The sequence below is a fragment of the Panthera onca genome, chromosome A2 (genome assembly GCF_046562875.1).
Source record: "Panthera onca isolate mPanOnc1 chromosome A2, mPanOnc1 haplotype 2, whole genome shotgun sequence".
In the NCBI taxonomy this organism is placed as follows: domain Eukaryota; kingdom Metazoa; phylum Chordata; class Mammalia; order Carnivora; family Felidae; genus Panthera; species Panthera onca.
The window spans coordinates 34,604,830-34,617,343 of record NC_138340.1 but is presented as its reverse complement, the minus strand read 5'-3'; the positions used below and the strand labels follow the sequence as shown (position 1 = coordinate 34,617,343).

The 12,514-nt window shown below is 36.9% G+C and overlaps 1 long non-coding RNA gene across 1 annotated transcript in view; it reads left to right on the top strand.

Annotated features, from left to right (window-relative positions):
* Nucleotides 1-1,232: 1,232 nt before the first annotated feature.
* Nucleotides 1,233-12,514, top strand: part of LOC144615695 (uncharacterized) — a 99,670-nt gene continuing 88,388 nt past the window's right edge. The window contains exon 1 of the long non-coding RNA XR_013554153.2: nt 1,233-4,807. This is a non-coding gene — a long non-coding RNA (uncharacterized LOC144615695). The remainder of the gene's footprint in view (nt 4,808-12,514) is intronic.

The following is a 12,514-nucleotide window of genomic DNA, read 5'->3' as shown; positions in this document are numbered from 1 at the left end:
TTAACATTGGTGTTGGACATATTCCCTCAAAGTCATCCATTTTGTTTTTAAAGTTTCCATGAAGTTTCCATTATGTCCCTTACTATGTCCATGTTTGCTAAGTTTTGAATTACATGGAATAAAATTCATACCTTTGGCAATTCTACTAGGTTAATAAGTATAGGGGTAGTTTGTTCATTAATTCTTTTTCTCTTGCTTTCCAATTTTCCTGTGAGCAATGGATAATAGTAAGAAAATAGTGCTCAAGTTAAAATAGAAGGACGATGTAAAAATATTTTGTCCATTTAAAGCACATTTGTCCATAAAATCCTTTTTCCTTATTTGTTGTTAGAAAATGGTTTCTTCAGGGGCACCTGGGTGGCTCAGTTGGTTAAGTGTCTGACTTCAGCTCAGGTCATGATCTCACGGTTCGTGGGTTCGAGGCCCGTGTCGGGTTCTGTGCTGACAGCTCAGAGCCTGGAGCCTGCTTTGGATTCTGTGTCTCTCTCTCTCTCTGCCCCTCCCCCACTCATTCTCATTCTCTCTCTGTCTCTCAAATAAATAAATATTTAAAAAAAATTTTAAGAAGAAAATGGTTTCTTCAGCTCTCTTATTGTAGCTTGATATGTAAGAGCTTTCAATAATGTCAACCAAGAATTTTTTCACTTCTTTACAAGCCTGTTATGGTTGTTTTGTACAGTGAATACAGAAGATGAGTACAGTCAGCTTACATATTCTTTGGCAATAAATGTGGCACTCTGGGACCGTTAACAACTCTAGTATCTTCCTGTTACTTAAGTGGCCCCAAAGAGATAGAAAACTTCCAAAAGGGTTTAGCTCACATCCAGAGGAAATTCTGGCTCACCCACTCACAAATAAAAAATATATAGACACTTTGAGTAAGCTTTATGATTGTGATGTGTGGGAATATCTATTCCTTTTACTTTCCCCTTGTGAAAATTAGGTAGAATTGAACATTTATGTTACAGTAGGGAAAAAACGAAAACCTGTGCTTCCTGAACATGAACCAAATCAAGGACTGTTTTTTCCCCCTGGAATTTATCTGCATTTCTGTGTTTTTGCAGCCTCTGTCTATGAAAGCAGAGTTCAATAGCACAGTGGCAATAAGTTAATATATATTCATTCAACAAATGCTGAGGGAGGGCTCACCATGTAAACACAACAGTAACATTATCCCTGCCTTCACAACACTGATATTTGGGGGGGGGGGGGGGCGGGGGGGAGATGGACAAAGAAAAAGTCAACAAAATCATTGCAAATTTTGAAAAGTACAACAAAAGAAATTGCCGAATGGGACAAGATCTACTCTAGATATACCAATGAAGAAAGAGCTCTCCAAGGAGAAGCTATTTTAGCTGAGATAGGAGGAAAAGAGAAGGATGAAACATAGTCCAAACATAAAGAAGAGCATTCCTTGAAATAAGAAAGAATTTAGGGTGGCCAAGAGGTATGGGTACACTGTTGTTGCTTCCATGGGAAACAAGGTTAGATAGGGAAGCAGAGGCTAACCTTTAGAGGCTCTGAATTTAATACGCTTGGATTTTTTCTAAATGCAGTGGGAAGACATTGAAGATTTTAAGCTAGATCAACTTACTCCGATTCTTCCCTCTACTTTATGGAAGATGGAATAAAGGGTATCAGAGATAGAGAACTTCAAAACACAACAAAGACTTTTTTAGGAGACCGGGCAACCAGGGGTGGTGGTCTGGTCCAGGATGGAGCTAGAAAGGATTGACCACTTCATGGCACATGTTAGAAGGGAGAATTGACAGAACTTGTTGATGGCTCGGAAGTGGAAGGAAAGGTAAAAGGAGGAAGCAAAGAGGAGCCCTCTGGATCTGGCTTGAGCATTTGAGTGGAACTTGGTGTCTCTTACTAACAGAAGCCAGACTACTTTCATGGTTCATATCTGCATGAAGAAGAGAACAGTTATTCTTACTTGTTAGTGTTTCAAGTGATGTTAGCAACACAGCTTTGATACATTTGCCTTTTATCTTATGCGTTACCTATTTTTTATTGCATCCTAAGTGTAGATGTCTGCAGTTACGTAATGTATTGTATGGATAATGTTGATACCGGTTATTTTTAAAAACAAGGAAAATACTTCTCTTAAAAGCAGTTTCTTGTGTATAACCATTGAGGTGACAGTAACCCTTATCATGGAAAAACAAGCACAAGAGTTGATGTAAAGCTTTCTTTCAAGTACCCATTGTGTGGTCCATAATTCACCCTGAAAAGCTGATAGTATGATAGCAGGGGCCCTCTCAAATATATTCATAACAATATACAACTGCAGATTTCTGTTTTATACAGGTCAGTGGAGAACCATCACTGCTGAATCAATGTGTCTAACTTCTTGAATGTCTAAATTTAAAAAGAATACATTCCTGCTAAGATTCCTACCAACCCTTGCTGATTATGTTTCATAAAAGCAAATTCTCGTACAGTGGGCTCTTAAAAGGACCAATTTTCTGCTTCTCTTGACTATATGAGACATTCAGGAATTAATGAAAAAAAAAAAAAGCAATGCCTGTCTGGCTTGTAAGCACTGCAACCTTATCTCTGCATAAATTCTCACAGGTCAACTCAAAAAACAGTTCAGGGTCAAAAATCTCATCTGGTCACCTAGATTAAAAACTAATTTCTCTAAAGTATATCCTATATTGAAGCTTTTTCATGCAAATAAATAGCAAGGGCCTTATCCTCTCTTCCTTTATTAGTTGGGCATGTCAAGAATTTGAACAGAACATTTTGTTCTGTACTCTAATTACATGCGTTATCAGGAAAAATCTATTCCTTGCATACATATCGTCAGAAGCAGCTCTAAGAGTGTGGTTTCCATCATAGGGCTCGTCACGGTGGTTCATTGTAATACTGACAGTTTAATCTTTTGTTTCATACAAGATTAAAAGCCGCTTGATACCCATCTCTTCACATCTTGGACCGTGAATCCAATTGGACTCAATCCGTATCTAAGTACCGTCTCTTTCATGAAGTGGACTCCATTTTCCCACATACGCTAGGTAATTATCTGCCTTTACGGGGGAAACACTTCGTTGATGAGAAAACCCACCCAAGCTGATTTTCTAAAAAATAATGTGGACTCACAGCTACGTGGCTAAACAAGACGAATCACCACAGTCCTTTCCCTTTAGACGAAGCGACACAACCAGAGTTGTCGCTCACTCACTGCCTCTTTGGCAGTTTGAAGACATCATTCTATTTGGTCATTTGTTTTATTGGCTGTTGAAACGTGATGGCTACCTCTGAAATGAAATGACTTTTCAAAGCCCTTTATTGGATCTCGGGATGTGTCAGTAAAAAGAAAGAAAATAAATAAATAAGCAGATGGAGTTTGAACACAAAGAAAAACGACCTTCATTCTGAGACTATTTATTAAAATGATAGTACAGTGCACTTCGCCTGTGAGGTGGCAAATCACAAATAAGAAATATGGGAACCCGTGGAGCTGTTGAAATTTAAATTATGTGGCAGCTTTCCATCAGAAATGCAACAGTAATTTAGAGTTAGGCTTTCCTGGCAGATTTATGTTTCAGTAAACAAACAAAAGGACTTTCTTGACTACAGTGCCAGGTGTGGGAAAAGATCCATGAGAATTGGAAAGAATGTTGGGGAACTGTTGTGGCTTTCCCCTCTCATTCAGTATGCTTACATATTTCACCCATATTTATATTCGTATCAAGGGCCAAAGCTCTATGAATGAGCTTCAGCATATCCGGTTAGAATGCACTGAAACATTACACCTTAGGATAGCTGGCTTTGGAAAGAGGAAGCTCTTTTCAGTTCTTTGTAGTCCTGCTAAATTGCAAGTTTAATTTCTGAACCGTGTCGTGGGTGTTATTTCATGACTGAAATGATTTTGCAACAAGCGCCTATTATTGCACAAATGAGGACAAGCTTTGTATCTCAATAAAAATGAGTAGACGTGAGTAGAAATGAGAGTTCCAAAGAGTGCTTCTGAATATTTGGCAAAGTATCTTTTGTACTTTGAAAGGAGCGGCAGACAGCTTCTCTATCGCCTGATCGGGGCCTCCCTCTCCCTTGCCTCCCCTGAGATGAGCATCGACATTGTCGCTTCCCTGTTTTTATCAAGGTCACTTTGGAAAGCATGAGGTGCTGGGGAGCTTTCCCTGGCATCCCAGACCTTTTTGCCCAAAAGGCTTAGATGCAGATTGTGGGATTTTAGGATCAGGCTATGGAAAGATTGGTCCTCCTGTTCTCCTTGCCCAGGTGACCCTGAAGAATGGATGGTAGTAGACAATCCCACTCGCCCTTCTCTGTGGAAGTGATCTAACTGAGCTGCTGAGTGTCATTGCATGTCTTAGGAGTGATTTTTTTTAGGGTCCTTTTTTGTCTCCTGTTTTGTTACCCTAAACCCGCACACAATTCTAGGGCATATGGCCAAGCAATGAAACCCAGAGGTTTTCTAAGAAGTCTAAGAGGTCCCTAAGGATTCTGTCTTAGCAGCTTTTCTTTACTCAGGGGTAAGACCAGTCCATTCTAATAGAGACTCTTTGGGAAAGCATCCTTAGTTTGCGTTGGGCTATTGTTGCCCAATGTAGTAATCACAAAGCCCAACGTGTTGGAAGCCTTTGTTTGAATTCCAAAGACTTGCTCTGGGGAGAAATGTGTTAGTTAATCACTGGCCACTTTTGTCTCTTCTCTCCTATTGTGTTATCAAGCAGCAAGTGCACTGGGGCAATGATGAGCACTGAAATACTGTCATATGTAGCCATCGGATTTAAGGCATAAAGCAAATGAGTTGCGATGGAATCATTATCAGACGGTAAGACTACTTTTCAGGAAAGAATATTTCTTGACCTTTTCTAAAGAGTAAGCTCCTGTTCAACCTTAGAGGAGAGGATGGTTTGTTTTATAAAGTGTGAAAGTATCTGAGGACATTAGGAAGAACTCAAACACACAGTGGAGAAATATGAGAATAGATTAAGATGCCCATTTGGATTGTCCCTTAAAGGATGGAGACTTTCTTTCCTTATGAGTTATAAAAAACCCATTCAGTTTAAACTTGGCAACTACCTTCAAGATAACAAAGAGGAGTATGTGTAATGTAGTGACTATATAATTTATGAAAATTGATGTGTAGTTATACATGAGCAGTTGCTACTTTGGGCTTTTTTGCACTTAATTAATTAGGCAAATTATTTTTGGTATTTATATATGTTTTACATAAATATAAATAATACAAATATATCCTATTAGTTTTGGATAAATGTATATACACGTATATGTAATATAAATAAATAATTTTATATCTTTTATATATAAATAGACACATTTATACATACATGTACTTAATGAAAACATATTGTTGGCTTTTCTTGCCTTTTGTGGGTGCTATTCTTTTGGCAAATATTGTTAAATGGCAGTTTGTAGACCGTGAATAATATATATGGCCAACTGCCTCTTTCCCTAAATGTAATTAGGCAGGAGAATGAGTCAAAGATAAGTTCCAGCTTCTAGTTCATTTTTATAGACATTTGGTAATGATGAGCTGAGCAATCAAGTGTCTGTGTAAACTGATGTAACTTTTCATACCATGAGCCTAATTATAGCTCTGCTTAAACACAAGCTAAATTGATAGCGAGTATACTTCTAACCTGAAACCTAGTCTCCAGGACACTTACAATTGCAGGGGTTGTTTTAGAGGGGGGAGGGGTCTGGAGAGGGGTATGTGAATTATTGCAAATGTTATTCTCCTCAATATCGTCCTAAAGAGAAGCCTTGGCTTTGTAATCTATCCCACTCAAGCCCAGGAAAGCATATTCCCACCGCTCGATTCCCCTCATTGTCTGGGAGTATTTCCATAGCCCAAGCACAAGACAAGGAGATATTTTGCCAACTCAGTGCACACCAGATAACCAACCGCTTCTCATGGAGCTTATTTTCATGTGGGAGAAAATAGAAAATAAAATAAAAAAAAAATACACAAAATGATTCATTTTTTACAATTTACATTTTTTTTTAAATCACACAATTAAATAGTTGTGGTACGTACCAGGAAGGAATCCAACAGAGTCTCGTGATAAAATATAATAACTGTGGCCACCTATGGTGGGCATCAGGTGTGTCTTCTCAGAGGAACTGACCTCCCAACAGAAACCTGAAGGAAGATAAGCCAGCCTCGCTGAGAGGCCCAGAACAAGGAACAGCAAATGCAGTGTTCCTGAGGCAGGAGAGAGTGTGACTGTTAGAGGTATTCTTGGAAGGCTTGTGAGCTTGCAGCTTAGTGAGTGACGAGAGCAGGAGGGACAGACCTTTGGATTTGGGGTGGAGCAGAAAGAGAGGGGGAAAAGAAATGGAAAGAGAGGGGTCCCCTTCATTAGCTGTGAATCTCATTGCTCTCTAACCCAGCACTTTATTCCTGTTGCCTCCAACTTTTTTTTTCAAGTATAAAAAAGTAAAAGGAAGTTTATCATTTATGTTTCATACTCAAAGACCATTGACAATATATGAATCGTCCCACTACCACGGACATAGACTCCATCAGAGCATAAATGTCTTATCATAGATTAAAAAATTGCGAATTGTCTAAACACTGTGCTTATAGAAAGGCTGGTAGCAATGTCTTATCTAAAGGGCAAATAATCTCAGACACATGCTGGCATCCTCAGCAATCTTGGATCAGATAAAACTGATAAATTACAAACTGGTTCACAACTATTTGGCACCGTGAAAATAATCCTTTACTGAGATGTGTTTAGTATTAATTCCTGGTCTCTTACAAGGAAATTATAAAACAGCTAATCCCCATGCAAATGGCCAGTAAGCCTATGATAAATCACCCACCTAACAAGAATGAAAGAAAGACAAATTGAAAGAATTAATAAACAATATAAAAAGATATTCGACCTTGCTCATAATTAAAATCTAACTTAAAATACTACTTTATTTTTTCCTTTTACCTATCAGGTTAGTAAGAATTTAAGATTTGTTATTACCCAACGCTGGTAAAAATGTGAAGAGTATGTGCCTTCAAATACTTTTGGAGAGAGTGTATGTTACCATGACATTTTAAAAATTGAAATATAATTGATACACAGTATTATATTAGTGTCAGGTGTATAACATAGTGATTCAATGGATATATATGTACATATTGCAAAATGATCTCCACAATGACTCTGTTTAACATCCATCATTACACATAGTTACAATATTTTTTTCTTATCACGAGAACTTTTAAGATCCACACTTATCAACTTCCAAGTTATAATACGGTATTATTAACTATAGTCACCATACTGTATACTACATCCCCAGGACTTACTTATTTTGGAACTTGAAGTTTGTGCTTTTTGACCACCCCCGCTCACCCCTTTCCTCCCACCCCCTCCTCTGGCAATCACCAATCTGTTGTCTGTATCTAGAAGTTTTTTTTTTTTAATTCCACATAAAAGTCCGATTATATGATATTTGTCTTTCTCTGCCTTATTTCACTTAGCATAGTGCCCTCAAGATTCATCCATGCTGTCACAATCGGCAAGAATTCATTCTTTGTATGCCTGAATAATAGTTGCATACAGTACACTACATTTTCTTTATCCATTTATCTGGTAATGGATACTTAGATTGCTTGTATGTGTTGGCTATTGTAAATAATGCCGCAATAAATATGAAGGTGCAGATATCTTTTCACGTTAGTGGTTTTGTTTCCTTGTGATAAATATCTAGAAGTGGAATGGCTGGATCATATGGTAATTCTATTTTTGATTTTTTGATGAACCTTCATATTGTTCTCCATCATGGCTGCACGACTTTACATTCCCTCCAACAATGCGCCATTGTTCCCTGTTCTCCACGTTCTCACCAACTCTTGTTATTTCTTGCCTTTTTGATAATACCCAATCTAACACTTGTAGGGTGATATCTTTTGGTGGTTTTGACTTGAGTTTCCCTGATGATTAGTGATATTGAGCACTTTTTCAAGTACCTTTTGGCCATCTTTATGTCTTCTTTGGAAATATGTCTATTCAGATCTTCTTATTTTTTGATTGGACTCTTTGGTTCTTTTGCTCTTGAGTTGTATGAATTTTTTATGTATTTTGCATACTACCCCTCATCAGATATATGATGTACGAATACTTTCTTCCATTTTGTAACCTAAGCTGCCTATTCATTTTATTGACTGCTTCCCATGCAGTGCATAAGTCTTTTGGTTTGATGTAGTCCTACGTGTTTAGTTTTGTTTTTATTGACTTTGCTTCTGATGTTAAATAAATTTAAAAAATCAAGGCCAAGACCAATGTCTAGGATCCTACCACCTGTGTTTCCTTTTAGGAGTAATAAAATAGTCTTGTTCAAGTCTTTAACCCATTTTGAGTTGATTTTTGTGTGTGTTTTTAGATAGTGGTCCAGTTTCCTCCTTTTGCCTGCGGCTGTCCAGTTTTCTCAATAGCATTTAGTGAACACACTGCCCTTTCCCCGCTACAGATTCTTGGCTTGCATTCCATATATTAATTGTGCATGTGTGCATGGGTTTATTTCTGAGCTATTTATTCTGCTCCATTTATCTATGTATCTGTTCTTGTGCCAATCCTGTACTGTTTTGATTACTATAGCTTTGTAATGTGGTTTGAAATCAGAAATTGTGATGCCTCCAACTTTGTTCTTCTTCCTCAACATTTCTTTGGCTATTTGAGGTCATCTCTGTTTCCGATACAAATACTAGGATAGTTTTTTATATCTGTGAAAAATGCGGTTGGTATTTTCATGGGGATTACACCTGTAGATTGCTTTGGGTGGTATGGTTATTTTAACAACATTAACTCTGCCAATCCGTGAGTATGGAATATCTTCCTGTTTATCTTCAGGTTTTTTCATCAATGTCTTGTAGTTTTTCAGGTACAGGTCTTTCCCCTCCTTGGTTAAATTTATTGCTAGGTATCTTGTTCTTTTTGATGCAGTTTTAAATGGGATTGTTTTCTTAATTCTGCTTTCTGATAGTTTATTATTAGTGTATAAAAATGCAACTGGTTATTACATATTGAGTTTTTATCCTGCAGCTTTAGTGAATTTTTTTTAGTTCTGTCAGTTTTTTGGTGGAGTCTTTAGGATTTTCTATATATAAACTGCCATGTCATGTTTTACTTTTTCCTTTCTAATCTGAATGCATTTTATTTCTTTTTCTTGCCTATTACTCTGGCTAAGACTCTCAATTTCGTGTTAAATAAAAGTGGTGAGTACAGGCATCTTTGTCTTATTCCTGACTTTACAGGAAAAGCTTTTAGCTTTTCTCCTTTGAGTATGATGTTAGCTGTGGACTTTTCATATATGACCTTTATTATGTTCAGGTACATTCCCTCTACACCCACTTCATTGAGAGTTTTTATCATAAGTGAATGTTGAATTTTGTCAGATGCGTCTTCTGTATCTGTTGAGATGATCATATGATTTTTTATCCTTCGTTTTGTTATCGTGGTGTAACATATTGAGTGATTGATGGGTGCTGAACCATCCTTACATCCTTGGAATAAATCCCACTTGATCGTGGTGTATGATCTTCTTGATGAATTGTTGAACTCTGTTTGTTAATATCCTGCTCAGGATTCTTATATATTTTTTCATCAGGGATGTTGGACTACAATATTCTTTTCTTGTAGTGTCCTTGTCTGGTTTTGATATGAGGATAATGCTGGTCTTGTAAAATTAATTTAGAAGTGTTCCCTCCTCTTTTGTCTTTTAGCAGAGTTTGTGAAGGGTAAGTATTAATTCTTTGAATGTTTGGTAGAATTCACCAGTAAGGCCATCTGGTCCTGGCATTTTCTTTGTTGGAAGATTTTTGATTGCTGACTCAGTCTCCTTAGTTGTAATTGGTCTGTTTGGATTTTCTATTTCTTCATGATTCAACTTGGTTGGTTGAATTTCTAGGAATTTATCCATTTCTTCTGGGTTATCTAATTTGTTGGCATATAATTGTGTATTGTAGTTTCTTACAATTCATATATTTCTGTATCATTTGTTATAAAGTCTCTTTCATTTCTGACTTTATTTGAGTCTTCTCATTTTTCTTCTTAGTCTAGCTAAAAGTTTGTCAATTTTGTTTATATTTTTCTAAAGAAAAAATCAGCTTTTAGTTTCACTGATACTTTTTTATTGTGTTTTCTGACTTAGTATAATTAATTTCTGCTCTGATCCTTATTTCCTTCTTTCTAATGACTTTGGGCTCAGTTTTTCCTTATTTCTAGTTTGTTGAAGCATGAAGTCAGGCTGTTTATTTGAAATCTTTCTTTTTTCTTGATGTAGGCAATTATCACTATAAATGTTCTCTTAGAAATGCTTTTGCTACATCCCGTAGTTTGCTGTATTGTGTTTCCATTGTTATTTGTCTCAACATATTTTTGGATTTCCCATTTGATTTTTTTGTTTGATTGACCTTTTAGCTGCTCAGGAATATGTTATTTAATCTCCACAAAATTTGAGTTTTCCAGTTTTCTTCTTATAGTTAATTTCTAGTTTCATACTCTTGTGGTTAGAAAAGATGCTTGATATGATATCATTACTCTTAAATTTATTAAGACTTGTGTTGTGGTCTAACATATGATCTGTCCTAGAGAATGTGTATTCTGCTGCTGTTGAGTGTAATGTTCTTTTTATGTCTTTTAGGCCCATGTGGTCTAACGTGTAGTTTAAGTCCATTGTTTCCTTATTGATTTTCTGTCTGGATGATCTATCCATTGTTGAAAGTGGGGTATTGAAGTCTCCTATTATCATATTGCTGTCTGTTTCTCCCTTTAGATCTTTTCATATTTGCTTTATTTATTTAGATGCTCCAGTATTGGCGCATAAATATTTATAGCTGCTATCCTCTTGGTGAATTTCCCCTTTTATATAACATAAGGACCTTTGTGTCTTGTTATTGTTTCTATCTTAAAATCTATTTTGTCTGATACAAGTATAGGTACTCTTTTGGTTTCCATTTGAATGGAATATCTATTTCCATTCTTCCCTTTAAGCCTATGTGTATTTTTTTAATGTTTACTTATTTTTGAGAGAAAGAGAGAGAGAGAGAGAGAGAGAGAGAGAGAGAATGCAAGTGAAAGAGGAGCAGAGAGAGGGGAGACACAGAATCTGAAGCAGGCTCCAGGCTCTGAGCCATCAGTCCAGAGCCCCACGTGGGGCTCGAACTCAGGGACCGTGAGATGGTGACCCGAGCTGAAGTTAGGTGCTTAACCAACTGAGCCACCCGGGTACCCCAAGCCTATGTGTATCTTTAAGCTGAAATGTGGGGGCTCCTGGATGGCTCAGTCGGTTTAGTGTCCAACTTTGGCCCAGGTCATGATCTCACAGTTCATGGGTTCAAGCCCCACATTGGGCTCTGTGCTGATGGCTCAGAGCCTGCAGCCTACTCCGGATTCTGTGTCTCCCTCTGTCTCTCTCTGCCCCTCCCTCGCTCACGTTCTATCTCTCTCGCCTTCAAAAATAAATGTTAAAAAAATTTTTTTAATCTGAAATGAGTTTCTTGTAGTCAGCATATAGTTGGTTCTTGTTTTTTTCTTAAACCTTTTGTCCACTCTGTGTATTTTGATTGCAGATCTGAATCCATTTACACTTAAAGCAATTATTGATAAGTATGGACTCATTATTGCCATTTTGCTAATTGTTTTCTGTTTTGTAGTTTCTTTGTTCCTTTTGTCCTCTCTTGCTCTCTTCTTTTGTAATTTGATGATTTTCTGTAGTGGTATGCTTAGATTCCTTTCTCTTTCTCTTTCTCTTTTATTATCTACTATAGACTTTGGCTTTGTGATTACCATGAAGCTTACATAAACCATGTTATAACAGTCTGTTTTCAACTAATAACAACTTAACTTCAGATGCATACAAAGTTCTATATTTTATAACCCCCCCACACACACAGTTTATGTTGTTGGTGTTACAATTCACATCTTTTTACTTGGTCTACTTATTAACAAATCATTGTAGTTATAGTTTTTAAATGTTTCTTCCTTTTAATATTTATACTCGAGTTATAAGTGATTTACCACCCACTTTACAATATTAGAGTATTCTGAATTTAACTGTATATTTACTTTTACTAGTGAGTTTGGAGGGGGAGCCCACCCAACAGCACCTGCATATATCTTATTTGTCTGGGTCACTTGGCTACCTCTGGTTGCATAGGAATCATAAAATTCCTAAGTAATTTTAGCTTAGAGCATAACATTGTTGCCCCCACAAAATCAGGATATTGTTAGTAAGGACAACTAACTACTACTAACTGGAGAGTGGATATTAGATAAAGCAGTGAACGATGTCTGCCATACTATAAAAATTCAATCCTTACTACTTAAATGGCTCAGCTTGGAAGTAAACGAGGTTGATGCTCATGGACACATCTTTGTGGTTCTTTATTTTTCCTTCTCTATTTTAAGAAAAGCCAAAAAGAGAATGGATTTTTCATACAGGTTTCCATGGCTGCCTTCATCTGTTCTCTACCCTGTTTCCCTCATGAAACTGATGCAATTGTTTAGCACGA